The sequence below is a fragment of the Carassius carassius genome, chromosome 7, assembly GCF_963082965.1.
Source record: "Carassius carassius chromosome 7, fCarCar2.1, whole genome shotgun sequence".
Taxonomy (NCBI): domain Eukaryota; kingdom Metazoa; phylum Chordata; class Actinopteri; order Cypriniformes; family Cyprinidae; genus Carassius; species Carassius carassius.
The window spans coordinates 19,173,067-19,197,345 of NC_081761.1; the positions used below are offsets into that span (position 1 = coordinate 19,173,067).

Consider the following 24,279-nt stretch of genomic DNA (forward strand, 5'->3'; position numbering starts at 1 on the left):
GACATTTTATGCCTGAGTTATAACATATTTTATTCCCTTGGCGAGACATCGAACTTCGTCACGGCGCCATGGACACGCCCCTTAACGAAAACTCAAGATCTTCACAACTTAACATCGCACAGGCCTTTAGATTAGACTGACCACAAAAAAGACATTGATGTCATAAAATTTCTAGGAGTAGTTAGTCGCAGTGTAAAATATGTCACTTCCTGTTGCCAATAGGTGGCGTTATGACTATAACTGAATATGGGCATGTCAATCTGTTCAGGTTCGGAGTCTCATCAAAAATGTGAAGTTTGGGGCAGATTGGACATTGTATGTCCGAGTTATAGCAACTTCATTTTTCATGGCGAATCATCGAAATTCGTCAGGCCGCCACGGACACGCCCTTTAACGAAAACTCAAAATCTTCGCAATTTAACATCGCAAAGGCCTTTAGATTAGGCATACCAACTTTGGTGTTGATCTGAATTAATCTCTAGGAGGAGTTCGTTAAAATACAACGCATGGAAATGACAAAAATGACACAAAATTTGCTCATAAAATTAAAAATAACCGACTTCCTGTTGGGTTTCGGATTTTGCTCCAAGAGACTTTTTTGTAGGTATTGGAGAGATACATGTGTATACCAATTTTCATACATGTACGTGAAACGTAGCTCGAGGCGCACACCGTTGAACGTGTATAGGTGGCGCTGTCGAGCCATTTTGCCACACCCACTTCTGAAACCCATATCCGACGTAAATTTTCGCAAGTTCTGAGGTGTGTGCAAAGTTTCATGACTTTTCGAGCATGTTTAGGCTCTCAAAAATGCGATTCATCTTAGAGAATAATAATAATAATAATAATAATAATAATAATAATAATAATAATAATAATAATAATAATAAACGGAGCAATTCCAAGAGGGTCCTCACACCATCGGTGCTCGGGCCCTAATTAAAGCTGCAAGCAGCGATGAACGGGCCCTCGCACCCGGGCTCACCGGCAGCGAGTGGCTTTAGTAAATAGGTGAACGGTGAGAAATATGCATTTAAACTCATAAATATAAGTGGAATATATCAAAGTTTATTCCATATATGTGCCAATCTTTCTGTTAACAGCAGGTGGCGCTATCATTATAATGGAATATTGGCCTTCAGATATGTTCAGGGCTGCACTCTTATCGAACATGTGAAGTTTGGGGAAGATCAAACATTTTATGCCTGAGTTACAACAACTTCTCTTGCTGTGGCGAGACATCAAATTTTGTCATTTTTGCCATGGACACACTCTTTAACAAAAACTCAAGATCTCCACAATTTAACATTACACAGGCCTTTAGATTAGACTGACCACAAAAATACATTAATGTCAAAAAATCTCTAGGAGTAGTTTGTCTCAGTGTAAATATGTCACTTCCTGTTGCCAGCAGGTGGTGCTATGACTATAATTGAATATAGGCATGTAGATCTGTTAAGGGCAGAAGTCTTATCTAACATGCAAAGTTTGGGGCAGATTGGACATTGTATGTCTGAGTTACAGCAACTTCCTTTTTCATGGTGAAACATCGAAATTTGTCAGGCCGCCATGGACACTCCCTTTAACGAAATCTCAAGATCTTCCCAATTTAACATAGCAAAGGCCTTTAGATTTAACTGACCAAGTTTGATGCTGATCTGAATAAATCTCTAGAAGGAGTTCGTTAAAGTACAACCCCTGAAAATGGCAAAAACTACACCAATTTTGCAGAGAAAATTCTAAATAACTGACTTCCGGTTTGGATTCGGATTTCGTACCAAGAGACTTTTTCGTAGATATTGGTGTGTTACATGTGTGTACCGATTTTTGTACATGTATGTGAAACATAGCTTGAGGCGCACTCCGTTGAAAGTGTATATGCACTCTGTTGAAAGTGTATAGGTGGCGCTATCGAGCCATTTTGCCACACCCAATGGAATATTGGCCTTCAGATCTGTTCGGGCCAGGACCCTTATCACACATGTGAAGCTTGGGCAAGATCGGACATTTTATGCCTGAGTTATAACATCTTTTATTCCCATGGCAACACATCGAACTTCGTCACGGCGCCATGGACACGCCTTTTAACAAAAACTCAAGATCTTCACAACTATACATCACACAGGTCTTTAGATTAGACTGACCACAAAAATGACATTGATGTCATAAAATTTCTAGGAATAGTTTGTCGCAGTGTAAAATATTTCACTTCCTGTTGCCAATAGGTGGCGCTATGACTATAACTGAATATTGGCATGTAGATCTGTTCAGGTCAAGAGTCTTATCCAACATGTGAAGTTTGGGGCAGATTGGACATTGTATGTCTCAGTTACAGCAACTTAATTTTTTATGGCGAAACATCGAAATTTGTCAGGCCGCCATGGACACGCCCTTTAACGAAACCTCAAGTCCTTCGCAATTTAACATCGCAAATGGCTTTAGATTACACTGACCAAGTTTGGTGTTCATCTGAATAAATCTCTAGGAGGAGTTCGTTAAAGTACAACCCCTGAAAATGGCAAAAACAACGCCAATTTTGCAGGGAACATTCAAAATAACCGACTTCCTGTTGGGATTAGGATTTCGTACCAAGAGACTTTTTTGTAGGTACTGGTGTGTTACATGTGTGTATCGATTTTTGTACATGAACAAGAAACGGAGCTCGAGGCGTGCTATGTTGAATGTTTATAGGTGGCGCTATCGAGCCATTTTGCCACACCCGATGGAATATTGGCCTACAGATGTGTTCAGGCCAGAACTCTTATCACACATGTGAAGTTTGGGGAAGATCGGACATTTTATGCCTGAGTTATAACATCTTTTATTCCCTTGGCGAGACATCAAACTTCGTCACGGCGCCATGGACACTCCTTTTAACGAAAACTCAAATCTTCACAACTTAACATCGCACAGGCCTTTAGATTAGATTGACCACAAAAAAGACATTGATGTCATAAAATTTCTAGGAGTAGTTAGTTGCAGTGTAAAATATGTCACTTCCTGTTGCCAATAGGTGGCGCTATGACTATAACTGAATATGGGCATGTCAATCTGTTCAGGTTCGGAGTCTCATCACACATGTGAAGTTTGGGGCAGATTGGACATTGTATGTCTGAGTTATAGCAACTTCATTTTTCATGGCGAATCATCGAAATTCGCCAGGCCGCCACGGATACGCCCTTTTAACGAAAACTCAAATTCTTCGCAATTTAACATCGCAAAGGCCTTTAGATTAGGCATACCAACTTTGGTGTTGATCTGAATTAATCTCTAGGAGGAGTTCGTTAAAATACAACGCATGGAAATGACAAAAATGACACAAAATTTGCTCATAAAATTAAAAATAACCGACTTCCTGTTGGGTTTCGGATTTTGCTCCAAGAGACTTTTTTGTAGGTATTGGAGAGATACATGTGTATACCAATTTTCATACATGTACGTGAAACGTAGCTCGAGGCGCACACCGTTGAACGTGTATAGGTGGCGCTGTCGAGCCATTTTGCCACACCCACTTCTGAAACCCATATCAGACGTAAATTTTCGCCAGTTCTGAGGTGTGTGCAAAGTTTCATGACTTTTCGAGCATGTTTAGGCTCTCAAAAATGCGATTCATCTTAGAGAATAATAATAATAATAATAATAATAATAATAATAATAATAATAATAATAAACAGAGCAATTCCAAGAGGGTCCTCACACCATCGGTGCTCGGGCCCTAATTAAAGCTGCAAGCAGCGATGAACGGGCCCTCGCACCCGGGCTCACCGGCAGCGAGTGGCTTTAGTAAATAGGTGAACGGTGAGAAATATGCATTTAAACTCATAAATATAAGTGGAATATATCAATGTTTATTCCATATATGTGCAAATCTTTCTGTTGCCAGCAGGTGGCGCTATCATTATAGTGGAAAATTGGCCTTCAGATGTGTTCAGGCTAGGACTCTTATCGAACATGCAAAGTCTGGGGAAGATCGAACATTTTATGCCTGAGTTACAACAACTTCTCTTGCTGTGGCGAGACATCAAATTTTGTCATGGCGCCATGGACACGCCCTTTAACAAAAACTGAAGATCTCCGCAATTTAACATTACACAGGCCTTTAGATTAGACTGACCACAAAAAAATACATTAATGTCAAAAGATTTCTAGGAGTAGTTTGTCTCAGCGTAAAACATGTCACTTCCTGTTGCCAGCAGGTGGCACTATGACTATAACTGAATATGGGCATGTAGATCTGTTAAGGGCAGAAGTCTTATCTAACATGTGAAGTTTGGGGCAGATTGGACATTGTATGTCTGAGTTACAGCAACTTCCTTTTCATGGCGAAACATCGAAATTTGCCAGGCCGCCATGGACACGCCCTTTAACGAAACCTCAAGATCTTCGCAATTTAACATCGCAAAGGCCTTTAGATTTAACTGACCAAGTTTGGTGTTGATCTGAATGAATCTCTAGGAGGAGTTTGTTAAAGTACAACCCCTGAAAATGGCAAAAACAACGCCAATTTTGCAGAGAAAATTCTAAATAACCGACTTCCTGTTGGGATTCGGATTTCATACCAAGAGACTTTTTTGTAGGTATTGGTGTGTTACATGTGTGTACCGATTTTTGTACATGTACGTGATACATAGCTTGAGGCGCACTCCGTTGAAAGTGTATATGCACTCAGTTGAAAGTGTATAGGTGGCGCTATCGAGCCATTTTGCCACACCCAATGGAATATTGGCCTTCAGATCTGTTCAGGCCAGGACCCTTATCACACATGTGAAGTTTGGGCAAGATCGGACATTTTATGCCTGAGTTATAACATCTTTTATTCCCATGGCGACACATCGAACTTCGTCACCGTGCCATGGACACGCCTTTTAACGAACACTCAAGATCTTCACAACTAAACATCACACAGGTCTTTAGATTAGACTGACCACAAAAATAACATTGATGTCATAAAATTTCAAGGAGTAGTTTGTCGCAGCGTAAAACATGTCACTTTCTGTTGCCAGCAGGTGGCGCTATGACTATAACTGAATATGGGCATGTAGATCTGTTAAGGGCAGAAGTCTTATCTAACATGTGAAGTTTGGGGCAGATTGGACATTGTATGTCTGAGTTACAGCAACCTCCTTTTTCATGGCGAAACATCGAAATTTGTCAGGCCGCCATGGACACGCCCTTTAACGAAAACTCAAAATCTTCGCAATTTAACATCGCAAAGGCCTTTAGATTAGGCATACCAACTTTGATGTTGATCTGAATGAATCTCTAGGAGGAGTTCGTTAAAATACAACGCATGGAAATGACAAAAATGACACAAAATTTGCTCATTAAATTAAAAATAACCGACTTCCTGTTGGGTTTCGGATTTTGCTCCAAGAGACTTTTTTGTAGGTATTGGAGAGATACATGTGTATAATGATTTTCATACATGTACATGAAACGTAGCTCGAGGCGCACAACGTTGAAAGTGTATAGGTGGCGCTATCGAGCCATTTTGCCACACCCGATGGAATATTGGCCTACAGATCTGTTCAGGCCAGGACTTTTATCAAACATGTGAAGTTTGGGGAAGATCGGACATTTTATGCCTGAGTTATAACATCTTTTATTCCCATGGCGAGACTTTGAATTTTGTCACGGCGCCATGGACACGCCCCTTAACGAAAACTCAAGATCTTCACAACTTAACATCGCACAGGCCTTTAGATTAGACTGACCACAAAAAAGACATTGATCTCAAAAAATTTCTAGGAGTAGTGTGTCGAAGTGTAAAATATGTCACTTCCTGTTGCCTATAGGTGGCGCTATGACTATAACTGAATATGGGCATGTAAATATGTTCAGGTTCGGAGTCTCATCAAACATGTGAAGTGTGGGGCAGATTGGACATTGTATGTCTGAGTTATAGCAACTTCATTTTTCATGGCGAATCATCGAAATTCGCCAGGCCGCCACGGACACGCCCTTTAACGAAAACTCAAAATCTTCGCAATTTAACATCGCAAAGGCCTTTAGATTAGGCATACCAACTTTGGTGTTGATCTGAATTAATCTCTAGGAGGAGTTCGTTAAAATACAACGCATGGAAATGACAAAAATGACACAAAATTTGCTCATAAAATTAAAAATAACTGACTTCCTGTTGAGTTTCGGATTTTGCTCCAAGAGACTTTTTTGTAGGTATTGGAGAGATACATGTGTATACCAATTTTCATACATGTACGTGAAACGTAGCTCGAGGCGCACACCGTTGAACGTGTATAGGTGGCGCTGTCGAGCCATTTTGCCACACCCACTTCTGAAACCCATATCAGACGTAAATTTTCGCCAGTTCTGAGGTGTGTGCAAAGTTTCATGACTTTTCGAGCATGTTTAGGCTCTCAAAAATGCGATTCATCTTAGAGAAGAAGAATAATAATAATAATAATAATAATAATAATAATAATAATAATAATAATAATAATAAAAGGAGCAATTCCAAGAGGGTCCTCACACCATCGGTGCTCGGGCCCTAATAATAATAATAATAATAATAATAATAATAATAATAATAATAATAATAATAATAATACACGGAGCAATTCCAAGAGGGTCCTCACACCATCGATGCTCGGGCCCTAATTAAAGCTGCAAACAGTGATGAACTGGCCCTCGCACCCGGGCTCACCAGCAGCGAGTGGCTTTAGTAAATAGGTGAACGGTGAGAAATATGCATTTAAACTCATAAATATAAGTGGAATATATCAATGTTTATTCCATATATGTGCCAATCTTTCTGTGGCCAGCAGGTGGCGCTATCATTATAGTGGAAAATTGGCCTTCAGATGTGTTCAGGCCAGGACTCTTATCGAACATGCGGAGTCTGGGGAAGATCGAACAATTTATGCCTGAGTTACAACAACTTCTCTTGCTGTGGCGAGACATCAAATTTTGTCATGGTGCCATGGACACACCCTTTAACAAAAACTGAAGATCTTCGCAATTTAACATTGCACAGGCCTTTAGATTAGACTGACCACAAAAACATACAATAATGTCAAAAGATTTCTGACATTAGATTATACTGACCACAAAAAAGACATTGATGTCATAAAATTTCTAGGAGTAGTTAGTCGCAGTGTAAAATATGTCACTTCCTGTTGCCTTTAGGTGGCGCTATGACAATTACTGAATATGGGCATGTCAATCTGTTCAGGTCAGGAGTCTTATTAAACATGTGAAGTTTTGGACACATTGGACATTGTATGTCTGAGTTATAGCAACTTAATTTTTCATGGCAAATCATCGAAATTCGCCAGGCCGACACGGACACGCCCTTTAACGAAAACTCAAAATCTTCTCAATTTAACATCGCAAAGGCCTTTAGATTAGGCATACCAACTTTGGTGTTGATCTGAATTAATCTCTAGGAGGAGTTCGTTAAAATACAACGCATGGAAATGACAAAAATGACACAAAATTTGCTCATAAAATTAAAAATAACCGACTTCCTGTTGGGTTTCGGATTTTGCTCCAAGAGACTTTTTTGTAGGTATTGGAGAGATACATGTGTATACCAATTTCCATACATGTACGTGAAACGTAGCTCGAGGCGCACACCGTTGAAAGTGTATAGGTGGTGCTATCGAGCCATTTTGCCACACCCGATGGAATATTGGCCTACAGATCTGTTCAGGCCAGGACTTTTATCAAACATGTGAAGTTTGGGGAAGATCGGACATTTTATGCCTGAGTTATAACATCTTTTATTCCCATGGCGAGACTTTGAATTTTGTCACGGCGCCATGGACACGCCCCTTAACGAAAACTCAAGATCTTCACAACTTAACATCGCACAGGCCTTTAGATTAGACTGACCACAAAAAAGACATTGATGTCAAAAAATTTCTAGGAGTAGTGTGTCGAAGTGTAAAATATGTCACTTCCTGTTGCCTATAGGTGGCGCTATGACTATAACTGAATATGGGCATGTAAATATGTTCAGGTTCGGAGTCTCATCAAACATGTGAAGTGTGGGACAGATTGGACATTGTATGTCTGAGTTATAGCAACTTCATTTTTCATGGCGTATCATCGAAATTCGCCAGGCCGCCACGGACACGCCCTTTAACGAAAACTCAAAATCTTCGCAATTTAACATCGCAAAGGCCTTTAGATTAGGCATACCAACTTTGGTGTTGATCTGAACTCCTCTCTAGGAGGAGTTCGTTAAAATACAACGCATGGAAATGACAAAAATGACACAAAATTTGCTCATAAAATTAAAAATAACTGACTTCCTGTTGGGTTTCGGATTTTGCTCCAAGAGACTTTTTTGTAGGTATTGGAGAGATACATGTGTATACCAATTTTCATAAATGTACGTGAAACGTAGCTCGAGGCGCACACCGTTGAAAGTGTATAGGTGGCGCTGTCGAGCTATTTTGCCACACCCACTTAGACGTAAATTTTCGCCAGTTCTGAGGTGTGTGCAAAGTTTCATGACTTTTCGAGCATGTTTAGGCTCTCAAAAATGCGATTCATCTTAGAGAATAATAATAATAATAATAATAATAATAATTAAAGCTGCAAGCAGCGATGAACGGGCCCTCGCACCCGGGCTCACCGGCAGCGAGTAGCTTTAGTAAATAGGTGAATGGTGAGAAATATGCGTTTAAACTCATAAATATAAGTAGATTATATCAATGTTTATTCCATAAATTTGCCAATCTTCCTGTTGCCAGCAGGTGGCGCTATCATTATAATGGAATATTGGCCTTCAGATGTGTTCAGGGCTGCACTCTTATCGAACATGTGAAGTTTGGGGAAGATCAAACATTTTATGCCTGAGTTACAACAACTTCTCTTGCTGTGGCGAGACATCAAATTTTGTCATTTTTGCCATGGACACGCTCTTTAACAAAAACTCAAGATTGCCACAATTTAACATTACACAGGCCTTTAGATTAGACTGACCACAAATATACATTAATGTCAAAAAATCTCTAGGAGTAGTTTGTCTCAGCGTAAAATATGTCACTTCCTGTTGCCAGCAGGTGGCGCTATGACTATAATTGAATATGGGCATGTAGATCTGTTAAGGGCAGAAGTCTTATCTAACATGCAAAGTTTGGGGCAGATTGGACATTGTATGTCTGAGTTACAGCAACTTCCTTTTTCATGGCGAAACATCAAAATTTGTCAGGCCGCCATGGACACTCCCTTTAACGAAATCTCAAGATCTTCCCAATTTAACTTCGCAAAGGCCTTTAGATTTAACTGACCAATTTTGATGTTGATCTGAATAAATCTCTAGGAGGAGTTCGTTAAAGTACAACCCCTGAAAATGCCAAAAACAACACCAATTTTGCAGAGAACATTCTAAATAACTGACTTCCTGTTTGGATTCGGATTTCGTACCAAGAGACTTTTTCGTAGATATTGGTGTGTTACATGTGTGTACCAATTTTTGTACATGTACGTGAAACATAGCTTGAGGCGCACTCCGTTGAAAGTGTATATGCACTCAGTTGAAAGTGTATAGGTGGCGCTATCGAGCCATTTTGCCACACCCAATGGAATTTTGGCCTTCAGATCTGTTCAGGCCAGGACTCTTATCACACATGTGAAGTTTGGGCAAGATCGGACATTTTATGCCTGAGTTATAACATCTTTAATTCCCATGGCGACACATCGAACTTCGTCACGGCGCCATGGACACGCCTTTTAACGAAAACTCAAGATCTTCACAACTAAACATCACACAGGTCTTTAGATTAGACTGACCACAAAAATAACATTGATGTCATAAAATTTCTAGGAGTAGTTTGTCGCAGTGTAAAATATTTCACTCTCTGTTGCCAATAGGTGGCGCTATGACTATAACTGAATATGGGCATGTAAATATGTTCAGGTCAGGAGTCGTATTAAACATGTGAAGTTTTGGGCAGATTGGACATTGTATGTCTGAGTTATAGCAACTTCCTTTTTCACGGCGAAACATCGAAATTTGTCAGGCCGCCATGGACACGCCCTTTAACGAAACCTCAAGTCCTTCGCAATTTAACATCACAAAGGCCGTTAGATTAGGCATACCAACTTTGGTGTTGATCTGAATGAATCTCTAGGAGGAGTTCGTTAAAATACAACGCATGGAAATGACAAAAATGACACAAAATTTGCTCATAAAAATAAAAATAACCGACTTCCTGTTGGGTTTCGGATTTCGTACCAAGAGACTTTTTTGTAGGTATTGGTGTGTTACATGTTTGTACCGATTTTTGTACATGTACGGAAAACGGAGCTCGAGGCGCGCTATGTTGAAAGTGTATAGGTGGCGCTATCGAGCCATTTTGCCACACCCGATGGAATATTGGCCTACAGATGTGTTCAGGCCAAGACTCTTATCACACATGTGAAGTTTGGGGAAGATCGGACATTTTATGCCTGAGTTATAACATCTTTTATTCCCATGGCGAGACATCGAACTTAGTCACGGTGCCATGGACACGCCCCTTAACGAAAACTCAAGATCTTCACAACTTAACATCGCACAGGCCTTTAGATTAGACTGACAACAAAAAAGACATTGATGTCATAAAATTTCTAGGAGTAGTTAGTCGCGGTGTAAAATATGTCACTTCCTGTTGCCAATAGGTGGCGCTATGACTATAACTGAATATGGGCATGTCAATCTGTTCAGGTTCGGAGTCTCATCAAGCATGTGAAGTTTGGGGCAGATTGGACATTGTATGTCTGAGTTATAGCAACTTCATTTTTCATGGCGAATCATCGAAATTCGCCAGGCCACCACGGACACGCCCTTTAACGAAAACTCAAAATCTTCGCAATTTAACATCGCAAAGGCCTTTAGATTAGGCATACCAACTTTGGTGTTGATCTGAATTAATCTCTAGGAGGAGTTCGTTAAAATACAACGCATGGAAATGACAAAAAAGACACAAAATTTGCTCATAAAATTAAAAATAACCGACTTCCTGTTGGGTTTCGGATTTTGCTCCAAGAGACTTTTTTGTAGGTATTGGAGAGATACATGTGTATACCAATTTTCATACATGTACGTGAAACGTAGCTCGAGGCGCACACCGTTGAACGTGTATAGGTGGCGCTGTCGAGCCATTTTGCCACACCCACTTCTGAAACCCATATCAGACGTAAATTTTCGCCAGTTCTGAGGTGTGTGCAAAGTTTCATGACTTTTCGAGCATGTTTAGGCTCTCAAAAATGCGATTCATCTTAGAGAATAATAATAATAATAATAATAATAATAATAATAATAATAATAAACGGAGCAATTCCAAGAGGGTCCTCACACCATCGGTGCTCGGGCCCTAATAATAATAATAATAATAATAATAATAATAATAATAATAATAATAATAAACGGAGCAATTCCAAGAGGGTCCTCACACCATCGGTGCTCCGGCCCTAATTAAAGCTGCAAGCAGCGATGAACGGGCCCTCGCACCCGGGCTCACCGGCAGCGAGTGGCTTTAGTAAATAGGTGAACGGTGAGAAATATGCATTTAAACTCATAAATATAAGTGGAATATATCAATGTTTATTCCATATTTGTGCCAATCTTTCTGTTTCCAGCAGGTGGCGCTATCATTATAGTGGAAAATTGGCCTTCAGATGTGTTCAGGCCAGGACTCTTATCGAACATGCGAAGTCTGGGGAAGATCGAACATTTTATGCCTGAGTTACAACAACTTCTCTTGCTGTGGCGAGACATCAAATTTTGTCATGGCGCCATGGACACGCCCTTTAACAAAAACTGAAGATCTCCGCAATTTAACATTGCACAGGCCTTTAGATTAGACTGACCACAAAAAAATACATTAATGTCAAAAGATTTCTAGGAATAGTTTGTCTCAGCGTAAAACATGTCACTTCCTGTTGCCAGCAGGTGGCACTATGACTATAATTGAATATGGGCATGTAGATCTGTTAAGGGCAGAAGTCTTATCTAACATGTGAAGTTTGGGGCAGATTGGACATTGTATGTCTGAGTTACAGCAACTTCCTTTTCATGGCGAAACATCGAAATTTGCCAGGCCGCCATGGACACGCCCTTTAACGAAACCTCGCGATCTTCGCAATTTAACATCGCAAAGGCCTTTAGATTTAACTGACCAAGTTTGGTGTTGATCTGAATAAATCTCTAGGAGGAGTTTGTTAAAGTACAACCCCTGAAAATGGCAAAAACAACGCCAATTTTGCAGAGAAAATTCAAAATAACCGACTTCCTGTTGGGATTCGGATTTCATACCAAGAGACTTTTTTGTAGGTATTGGTGTGTTACATGTGTGTACCGATTTTTGTACATGTACGTGATACATAGCTTGAGGCGCACTCCGTTGAATGTGTATATGCACTCAGTTGAAAGTGTATAGGTGGCGCTATTGAGCCATTTTGCCACACCCAATGGAATATTGGCCTTCAGATCTGTTCAGGCCAAGACCCTTATCACACATGTGAAGTTTGGGCAAGATCGGACATTTTATGCCTGAGTTATAACATCTTTTATTCCCATGGCGACACATCGAACTTCGTCACGGCGCCATGGACACGCCTTTTAACGAAAGCTCAAGATCTTCACAACTAAACATCACACAGGTCTTTAGATTAGACTGACCACAAAAATAACATTGATGTCATAAATTTTCAAGGAGTAGTTTGTCGCAGCGTAAAACATGTCACTTCCTGTTGCCAGCAGGTGGCGCTATGACTATAACTGAATATAGGGGCATGTAGATCTGTTAAGGGCAGAAGTCTTATCTAACATGTGAAGTTTGGGGCAGATTGGACATTGTATGTCTGAGTTACAGCAACTTCCTTTTTCATGGCGAAACATCGAAATTTGTCAGGCCGCCATGGACACGCCCTTTAACGAAAACTCAAAATCTTCGCGATTTAACATCGCAAAGGCCTTTAGATTAGGCATACCAACTTTGGTGTTGATCTGAATGAATCTCTAGGAGGAGTTCGTTAAAATACAACGCATGGAAATGACAAAAATTACACAAAATTTGCTCATAAAATTAAAAATAACCGACTTCCTGTTGGGTTTCGGATTTTGCTCCAAGAGACTTTTTTGTAGGTATTGGAGAGATACATGTGTATACTGATTTTCATACATGTACATGAAACGTAGCTCGAGGCGCACACCGTTGAAAGTGTATAGGTGGCGCTATCGAGCCATTTTGCCACACCCGATGGAATATTGGCCTTCAGATCTGTTCAGGCCAGGACTTTTATCAAACATGTGAAGTTTGGGGAAGATCGGACATTTTATGCCTGAGTTATAACATCTTTTATTCCCATGGAGAGACTTTGAATTTTGTCACGGCGCCATGGACACGCCCCTTAACGAAAACTCAAGATCTTCACAATTTAACATTGCACAGGCCTTTTGATTATACTGACCATAAAAAAGACATTGATGTCAAAAAATTTCTAGGAGTAGACTGTCGAAGTGTAAAATATGTCACTTCCTGTTGCCTATAGGTGGCGCTATGACTATAACTGAATATGGGCATGTAAATATGTTCAGGTCAGGAGTCTTATTAAACATGTGAAGTTTTGGGCACATTGGACATTGTATGTCTGAGTTATAGCAACTTCATTTTTCATGGCGAATCATCGAAATTCGCCATGCCGCCACGGACACGCCCTTTAACGAAAACTCAAAATCTTCGCAATTTAACATCGCAAAGGCCTTTGGATTAGGCATACCAAATTTGGTTTTGATCTGAATAAGTTTCTAGGAGGAGTTCGTTAAAATACAACTCATGGAAATGGCAAAAATGACACAAAATTTGCTCATAATATTAAAAATAACTGACTTCCTGTTGGGTTTAGAATTTTGCTCTAAGAGACTTTTTTGTAGGTATTGGAGAGTTACATGTGTGTACCGATTTTCATACATGTACGTGAAACATAGCTCGAGGCGCACACCGTTGAACATGTATAGGTGGCGCTGTCGAGCCATTTTGCCACACCCACTTCTGAAACCCATATAAGATGTACATTTTCGCCGGTTGTGAGGTGTGTGCAAAGTTTCATGACTTTTTGAGTATGTTTAGGCCCTCAAAAATGCGATTCATCCTGGAGAAGAATAATAATAATAATAATAATAATAATAATAAACGGAGCAATTCCAAGAGGGTCCTCACACCATTGGTGCCCGGGCCCTAATAATAATAATTAAAGCTGCAAGCAGCGATGAACGGGCCCTCGCACCCGGGCTCACCGGCAGCGAGTGGCTTTAGTAAATAGGTGAACGGTGAGAAATATGCATTTAAACTCATAAATATAAGTAGAATATATCAATGTTTATTCCATATATGTTCCAATCTTCCTGTTGCCAGCAGGTGGCGCTATCATTATAATGGAATATTGGCCTTCTGATGTGTCCAGTGCTGCACTCTTATCGAACATGTGAAGTTTGGGGAAGATCAAACATTTTATGCCTGAGTTACAACAACTTCTCTTGCTGTGGCGAGACATCAAATTTTGTCATTTTTGCCATGGACACGCTCTTTAACAAAAACTCAAGATTGCCACAATTTAACATTACACAGGCCTTTAGATTAGACTGACCACAAAAATACATTAATGTCAAAAAATCTCTAGGAGTAGTTTATCTCAGCGTAAACTATGTCACTTCCTGTTGCCAACAGGTGGAGCTATGACTATAATTGAATATGGGCATGTAGATCTGTTAAGGGCAGAAGTCTTATCTAACATGCAAAGTTTGGGGCAGATTGGACATTGTATGTCTGAGTTACAGCAACTTCCTTTTTCATGGCAAAACATCGAAATTTGTCAGGCCGCCATGGACACGCCCTTTAACGAAATCTCAAGATCTTCCCAATTTAACATCGCAAAGGCCTTTAGATTTAACTGACCAAGTTTGATGCTGATCTGAATAAATCTCTAGGAGGAGTTCGTTAAAGTACAACCCCTGAAAATGCCAAAAACAACACCAATTTTGCAGAGAACATTCTAAATAACTGACTTCCTGTTTGGATTCGGATTTCGTACCAAGAGACTTTTTCGTAGATATTGGTGTGTTACATGTGTGTACCGATTTTTGTACATGTACGTGAAACATAGCTTGAGGCGCACTCCATTGAAAGTGTATATGCACTCAGTTGAAAGTGTATAGGTGGCGCTATCGAGCCATTTTGCCACACCCAATGGAATATTGGCCTTCAGATCTGTTCAGGCCTGGACCCTTATCACACATGTGAAGTTTGGGCAAGATCGGACATTTTATGCCTGAGTTATAACATCTTTTATTCCCATGGCGACACATCGAACTTCGTCACGGCACCATGGACACGCCTTTTAACGAAAACTCAAGATCTTATCAACTAAGCATCACACAGGTCTTTAGATTAGACTGACCACAAAAATAACATTGATGACATAAAATTTCTAGGAGTAGTTTGTCGCAGTGTAAAATATCTCCCTTCCTGTTGCCAATAGGTGGCGCTATGACTATAACTGAATATTGGCATGTAGATCTGTTCAGGTCAAGAGTCTTATCTAACATGTGAAGTTTGGGGCAGATTGGACATTGTATGTCTGAGTTACATCAACTTCCTTTTTCATGGCGAAACATCGAAATTTGTCAGGCCACCATGGACACGCCCTTTAACGAAACCTCAAGTCCTTCGCAATTTAACATTGCAATTGGCTTTAGATTACACTGACCAAGTTTGGTGTTCATCTGAATAAATCTCTAGGTGGAGTTCGTTAAAGAACATCCCCTGAAAATGGCAAAAACAACACCAATTTTGCAGGGAAAATTCAAAATAACCGACTTCCTGTTGGGATTAGGATTTCGTACCAAGAGACTTTTTTGTAGGTATTGGTGTGTTACATGAGTGTACCAATTTTTGTACATGTACGTGAAACATAGCTCGAGGTGCACTCCGTTGAAAGTGTGTAGGTGGCGCTATCGAGCCATTTTGCCACACCAGATGGAATATTGGCCTTCAGATCTGTTCAGGCCAGGACTTTTATCACACGTGTGAAGTTTGGGGAAGATCGGACATTTTATGCCTGAGTTATAACATCTTTTATTCCCATGGCGAGACTTTGAAATTTGTCACGGCGCCATGGACACGCCCCTTAACGAAAACTCAAGATCTTCACAATTTAACATTGCACAGGCCTTTAGATTATACTGACCATAAAAAAGACATTGATGTCAAAAAATTTCTAGGAGTAGTCTGTCGAAGTGTAAAAAATTTCACTTCCTGTTGCCTATAGGTGGCGCTATGACTATAACTGAATATGGGCATGTAAATATGTTCAGGTCAGGAGTCTTATTAAACATGTGAAGTTTTGGGCACATTGGACATTGTATGTCTGAGTTATAGCAACTTCATTTTTCATGGCGAATCATCGAAATTTGCCATGCCGCCATGGACACGCCCTTTAACGAAAACTCAAAATCTTCGCAATTTAACATCGCAAAGGCCTTTAGATTAGGCATACCAACTTTGGTGTTGATCTGAATTAATCTCTAGGAGGAGTTCGTTAAAATACAACGCATGGAAATGGCAAAAATGACACAAAATTTGCTCATAATATTAAAAATAACTGACTTCCTGTTGGGTTTCGGATTTCGCTCCAAGAGACTTTTTTGTAGGTATTGGAGAGATACATGAGTATACCAATTGTCATACATGTACGTGAAACGTAGCTCGAGGCGCACACCGTTGAACGTGTATAGGTGGCGCTGTCGAGCCATTTTGCCACACCCACTTCTGAAACCCATATCAGACGTAAATTTTCGCCAGTTCTGAGGTGTGTGCAAAGTTTCATGACTTTTCGAGCATGTTTAGGCTCTCAAAAATGCGATTCATCTTAGAGAAGAAGAATAATAATAATAATTAAAGCTGCAAGCAGCGATGAACGGGCCCCCGCACCCGGGCTCACCGCCAGCGAGTGGCTTTAGTAAAGAGGTGAACGGTGAGAAATATGCGTTTAAACTCATAAATATAAGTAGAATATATCAACGTTTATTCCATATATGTGCCAATCTTCCTGTTGCCAGCAGGTGGCACTATCATTACAATGGAATATTGGCCTTAAGATGTGTTCAGGGCTGCACTGTTATCGAACATGTGAAGTTTGGGGAAGATCAAACATTTTATGCCTGAGTTACAACAACTTCTCTTGCTGTGGCGAGACATCAAATTTTGTCATTTTTGCCATAGACACGCTCTTTAACAAAAACTCAAGATTGCCACAATTTAACATTACACAGGCCTTTAGATTAGACTGACCACAAATATACATTAATGTCAAAAAATCTCTAGCAGTAGTTTGTCTCAGCGTAAAATATGTCACTTCCTGTTGCCAGCAGGTGGCACTATGACTATAATTGAATATGGGCATGTAGATCTGTTAAGGGCAGAAGTCTTATCTAACATATGAAGTTTGGGGCAGATTGGACATTGTATGTCTGAGTTACAGCAACTTCCTTTTTCATGGCGAAACATCAAAATTTGTCAGGCCGCCATGGACACTCCCTTTAACGAAATCTCAAGATCTTCCCAATTTAACTTCGCAAAGGCCTTTAGATTTAACTGACCAAGTTTGGTGTTGATTTGAATAAATCTCTAGGAGGAGTTCGTTAAAGTACAACCTCTGAAAATGCCAAAAACAACACCAATTTTGCAGAGAACATTCTAAATAACTGACTTCCTGTTTGGATTCGGATTTCGTACCAAGAGACTTTTTCGTAGATATTGGTGTGTTACATGTGTGTACCGATATTTGTACATGTACGTGAAACATAGCTTGAGGCGCACTCCGTTGAAAGTGTATATGCACTCAGTTGAAAGTGTATAGGTGGCGCTATCGAGCCATTTTGCCACACCCAATGGAATTTTGGCCTTCAGATCTGTTCAGGCCAGGACTCTTATCACACATGGGAAGTTTGGGCAAGATCGGACATTTTATGCCTGAGTTATAACATCTTTAATTCCCATGGCGACACATCGAACTTCGTCACGGCGCCATGGACACGCCTTTTAACGAAAACTCAAGATCTTCACAACTAAACATCACACAGGTCTTTAGATTAGACTGACCACAAAAATAACATTGATGTCATAAAATTTCTAGGAGTAGTTTGTCGCAGTGTAAAATATTTCACTTCCTGTTGCCAATAGGTGGCGCTAAGACTATAACTGAATATGGGCATGTAAATATGTTCAGGTCAGGAGTCGAATTAAACATGTGAAGTTTTGGGCAGATTGGACATTGTATGTCTGAGTTATAGCAACTTCCTTTTTCACGGCGAAACATCGAAATTTGTCAGGCCGCCATGGACACGCCCTTTAACTAAACCTCAAGTCCTTCGCAATTTAACATCACAAAGGCCGTTAGATTAGGCATACCAACTTTGGTGTTGATCTGAATGAATCTCTAGGAGGAGTTCGTTAAAATACAACGAATGGAAATGACAAAAATGACACAAAATTTGCTCATAAAATTAAAAATAACCGACTTCCTGTTGGGTTTCGGATTTCGTACCAAGAGACTTTTTTGTATGTATTGGTGTGTTACATGTGTGTACCGATTTTTGTACATGTATGGGAAACGGAGCTCGAGGCGCGCTATGTTGAAAGTGTATAGGTGGCGCTATCGAGCCATTTTGCCACACCCGATGGAATATTGGCCTACAGATGTGTTCAGGCCAAGACTCTTATCACACATGTGAAGTTTGGGGAAGATCGGACATTTTATGCCTGAGTTATAACATCTTTTATTCCCATGGCGAGACATCGAACTTCGTCACGGTGCCATGGACACGCCCCTTAACGAAAACTCAAGATCTTCACAACTTAACATCGCACAGGCCTTTAGATTAGACTGACCACAAAAAAGACATTGATGTCATAAAATTTCTAGGAGTAGTTAGTCGCAGTGTAAAATATGTCACTTCCTGTTGCCTATAGGTGGCGCTATGACTATAACTGAATATGGGCATGTCAATCTGTTCAGGTTCGGAGTCTCATCAAGCATGTGAAGTTTGGGGCAGATTGGACATTGTATGTCTGAGTTATAGCAACTTCATTTTTCATGGCGAATCATCGGAATTCGCCAGGCCGCCATGGACACGCCCTTTAACGAAAACTCAAAATCTTCGCAATTTAACATCGCAAAGGTCTTTAGATTAGGCATACCAACTTTGGTGTTCATCTGAAGTAATCTCTAGGAGGAGTTCGTTAAAATACAACGCATGGAAATGACAAAAATGACACAAAATTTGCTCATAAAATTAAAAATAACCGACTTCCTGTTGGGTTTCGGATTTTGCTCCAAGAGACTTTTTTGTAGGTATTGGAGAGATACATGTGTATACCAATTTTCATACATGTACGTGAAACGTAGCTCGAGGCGCACACCGTTGAACGTGTATAGGTGGCGCTGTCGAGCCATTTTGCCACACCCACTTCTGAAACCCATATCAGACGTAAATTTTCGCCAGTTCTGAGGTGTGTGCAAAGTTTCATGACTTTTCGAGCATGTTTAGGCTCTCAAAAATGCGATTCATCTTAGAGAAGAAGAAGAAGAAGAAGAAGAAGAAGAAGAAGAATAATAATAATAATAATAATAATAATAATAATAATAATAATAATAATAATAATAATAAACGGAGCAATTCCAAGAGGGTCCTCACACCATCGGTGCTCGGGCCCTAATAATAATAATAATAATAATAATAATAATAATAATAATAATAATAATAATAAACGGAGCAATTCCAAGAGGGTCCTCACACCATCGGTGCTCGGGCCCTAATAATAATAATAATAATAAACGGAGCAATTCCAAGAGGGTCCTCACACCATCGGTGCTCGGGCCCTAATAATAATAATAATAATAATAATAATAATAATAATAATAATAATAATAATAATAATAATAATAATAAACGGAGCAATTCCAAGAGGGTCCTCACACCATCGGTGCTCGGGCCCTAATAATAATAATAATAATAATAATAATAAACGGAGCAATTCCAAGAGGGTCCTCACACCATCGGTGCTCGGGCCCTAATAATAATAATAATAATAAACGGAGCAATTCCAAGAGGGTCCTCACACCATCGGTGCTCGGGCCCTAATAATAATAATAAACGGAGCAATTCCAAGAGGGTCCTCACACCATCGGTGCTCGGGCCCTAATAATAATAATAATAACAATAATAATAATAATAATAAACGGAGCAATTCCAAGAGGGTCCTTACACCATCGGTGCTCGGGCCCTAATAATAATAATAATAATTATAATAAATGGAGCAATTCCAAGAGGGTCCTCGCACCATCGGTGCTCGGGCCCTAATAATAAACGGAGCAATTCCAACAGGGTCCTCACACCATCGGTGCTCGGGCCCTAATAATAATAATAATAATAAACGGAGCAATTCCAAGAGGGTCCTCACACCATCGGTGCTCGGGCCCTAATAATAATAATAATAATAATAATAAACAGATCAATTCCAAGAGGGTCCTCACACCATCGGTGCTCGGGCCCTAATAATAATAATAATAATAATAAACGGAGCAATTCCAAGAGGGTCCTCACACCATCGGTGCTCGGGCCCTAATAATAATAAATATAGCTGCAAGCAGCGATGGCGGGCTCAAGCCATCAGTGCGAACGCCACCCCGGTGGCATCAGGTAAACTGTGCCCAGCGGGCACATGTATTAACAATATCCCTCTGGCAATGAGGTTTTAAAGGATACGGCAGTTAAAGGGTTAATCCGAATCATCTAGACTTTAAAATCACATTCACAGAACAATATATATAACTTTAGTAACACTTTACAATAAGATTTCATTTATAAACATTAACTATGTTAACATGAACAATATTAATATAGCATTCATTCTTGTCAGTTAATATTCCAAACTTAAACATTAAAACATTGTTTTATTATGATTTTTTTTTCCAAGCACATTTTACCAATTCCAAACCATATCAATCTTAATAAGTACCATTATTTTTTATTTAATCATTTATGAGTGATATACAATAGTCCAGGAAAGCTGGAAGAGAAAAACTCCTTATATTCATGTGTGCAGAATTTCTAGGCATATTTTCTTTTACAGATGAAATGCGCTAAAAAAGAGTTTGAACTCAAACTGTAAAGTCGAAAATTATGAAATCCCCATGAGAAATATCAAACACAAATGCAATACAGAAATGGATAAGTTAAGACTTGACCATTGTACAAAAAATGCTGACTGGGTCATGAGGTCAGAAAAGAAAAAGAAAAAAAAACAGGTCGAGAAGAACTGACAAAAAGAATTGCAAAAGAATTAGGAATTAATGTGAAGATTAATTTTTAGTCAATTCTGCAAGACAAACTTTTCAGGAAAGGAGATGGAATAAAAATGAGCTCCTAAATCTTAATCCCAGATTCTGGAAGATATATTCCTCAAACCATCGGACAAGAGGAGGTGGTGCTGGTCATTCACGAGTCACTCTAATCTGTTCATAAAGCCTATATATAAAGTCTTAATATATAGTGTTTCACAGTACTTCGTGGTATTCGAATTAAATCATTTTTGGGAATCTTAAGTCTCTCCTGACACCGAGTAATTCTGGAGACTCCAGGAAAGTGGCAGTTCTGTAAAATGTTGGCACTGGAGACTAAATGCTCCCTGATAGGTTCACACCTAATTCTTCACTTTAATTCTTAATTCTTTTCCAGTTAATGTATTATGTATATTAATTAAATTAACTGGTTTAGGATTACAAATTAACTTGTACTAGTTTTTTGTGTCCCTAAAACTGACAGAAAACGATGAGGCCTAAGATATTTCTTAAGCTGTAATGATGAAAACAACAACAATAACAACAACACAAAATTACAGATTTTTTTTCTGCTGGTGATTAAAGAGATGTTAACTCTGAGATGTTTCTCTCTGTCTCTCTCTCTCTCTCTCTCTCTTTCTCTCTTAATAATTTATTAGTATTTTGTAATGATTTTATTGACCTATAATTCTGGTGATTAAGGAGATGATTAAGTCTCCCTCCCTCTCTCTCTCTCACACACACACACACACACACACACACACACACACACACACACATTACCCACAGTGACAGAGGGACAGGGTGACATCAGATGTATTATAGTTTTTTAATTTTCTATCATCCATATAGTGTTGTATAGTCATGAAACTATGCATATTTCCTCAGAATGACTTGTCTTCTATGTGTACATTTTTTTGAAGTGTTTAGAAGCTGCAGTTTAAAAAAATTTAATACATTTACTGGTTCCTTTTTTACTGTTATTTCAAAAAATCACCACGACAAAACCATTCAAGCTATCCAAAATTCATTCGCACCTGTTCTGTAAGATAAATTCTTTAAACAGTGGTAAAAGAGGATGTGGTGCTGATCCTACAAGAGTCACTCAAAACTTATCTGTCCATAAAGCCTATAAAGAACTATTCTTAATATACAGTATTTCACAATACTTCAGCATGTTATTCTAATTAAGTGAGGGTCATTTCATCAGTAAAATACATATTATTTTTCTTTGAAAGATTTCTATAAATGATTTAAATCATACTCGTTTCTACAATAATTATTTAAAAGTAATCCTATAGCTCCATCTGCTGGCCATTATTGGTACTAAGAATTGCAAGCTTGATTTATAAGTTATGATAGTTTTAATTTTATGATGGCTCTTGAACATGATAAAGCTATGAAACTTACTGTGCTTCCTTCAAATGATAACTTCTACGTATATAAAAAATATGAAGAGTTAGAATGACAAATTTTAAAGATATAGTAAAATAACTATTGTATTGTTTTATGTTACTTTAATAAATCGCTATGGCCACACCATTTAAGGTATCCTAAACCCATTCACAATTTAACATCTTCAGTATATTAGCATCATGTTGAAAAAGTTTGGTGTGAACTACTTGTGTATTCTTGGAGGAGTATGAATTCATTTACAGGCTGATTTTTTTTTTATAATAAATCCACAATAAAATTTCTGAGTTCTGTATCAATCTGTGTTGCTGTTTGTTTATTTTTATTTTTTTATTTTTGATAGGAAGATAACGGACCCTTTACTCTCCTTTTTAATAAATGTGATTATATACCAAGAACAAGGTATTTATAGCTGTATTTATAAACTGCTTACTACTGACTATTAATATTGGGACAAGGCTTTATAAAGCATGAACTGACTATTTACTAATGAGTGCAGTTATTATGAAGTGTTATCAATGCATTTGCTAATGTTAACAAATTAGACATTATTTTACAGTGTTATAAAATCCTTTAATGACTTATAAGTGTTTTGTAATGATTTTATTGACCTATAAGCATTCGTGAAAGTTCTGCTTGCATTACAGCTTAGTCTTCATCTGTGAGCTGAACAGTTTTACTGTTACATCCATGAGATTATGAAAATTCAGATACTAGTCATGTCACAGGGTGTCAGAGGTCAGTATCAAATGAGTTTGAAATTATTATTTGCAGCACAAATAAGTTTTTTTAAAGATTTTTAAAAATCCCTAAACTGTCAGAAAAGGATAAGGCCTAAGATATTTCTATGTGAGTGGCTAAATTTATTTTTGTTTTTATAATTATAATACATAAACTATGAAATTATACAATATGTATAAAAAAGTACAACAGTTATTGTTTTCCAATGTTTTTTATTTATTTATTTATTTTTTTTTTTTTGGATTTACATTTAAAAAATGTGCCTACTTCAATCATTCTAAACAGCTTGAATAAAACCCGTTAATATTTATTATAGACCACTGTAACTGTCTATAATCTAACGAACAAGTTTATTATGAAAATAAAAGTGTGTACACCAGATAAATTGGACGATAAAGAAATTGCTAACAATAGTATAATAGAGCATGTTTTAGGTTTTTAGGCGTTTAGATGCAGAAATGGACAAATCAAATGTAAAATAAAATGTACTTGATTTAATTAAATATAGATTAATTCTTGTTAGAGCAAAATAAATAAATAAATACGTACATACATTAAAAAAAACAGCCAAGACGAATGAGTTTTCTTTTTTATATAGATTAAAATTGAAGACAGAAGCAGCTGGTAAATGCGGTCACTTTAATATTCAAATCCAGTAGATCCACTTCAGATTTATTTCTCAACAGTTTATGTTCACTGGCTGTTTTCGTTTATATTCGCCAAGCTATTATGTATTTTGAAATAATCTTGTCCGTGATGTGTTCGTTCATA

The 24,279-nt window shown here is 38.6% G+C and overlaps 1 long non-coding RNA gene across 4 annotated transcripts in view; it reads right to left on the minus strand.

Annotated features, from left to right (window-relative positions):
• Positions 1-22,967, minus strand: part of LOC132143076 (uncharacterized) — a 40,193-nt gene extending 17,226 nt beyond the window's left edge. For 2 of the 4 annotated variants that reach the window (XR_009434183.1, XR_009434182.1), the window contains exons 1-2: positions 22,099-22,967; positions 21,650-21,722 (exon numbers count right to left, since the gene is read on the minus strand). This is a non-coding gene — a long non-coding RNA (uncharacterized LOC132143076). Of the gene's footprint in view, positions 1-21,649; positions 21,723-22,094 lie in introns of all 4 variants that reach the window. The other 2 variants (XR_009434185.1, XR_009434184.1) reach the window with 2 other exon arrangements.
• Positions 22,968-24,279: the final 1,312 nt, after the last annotated feature.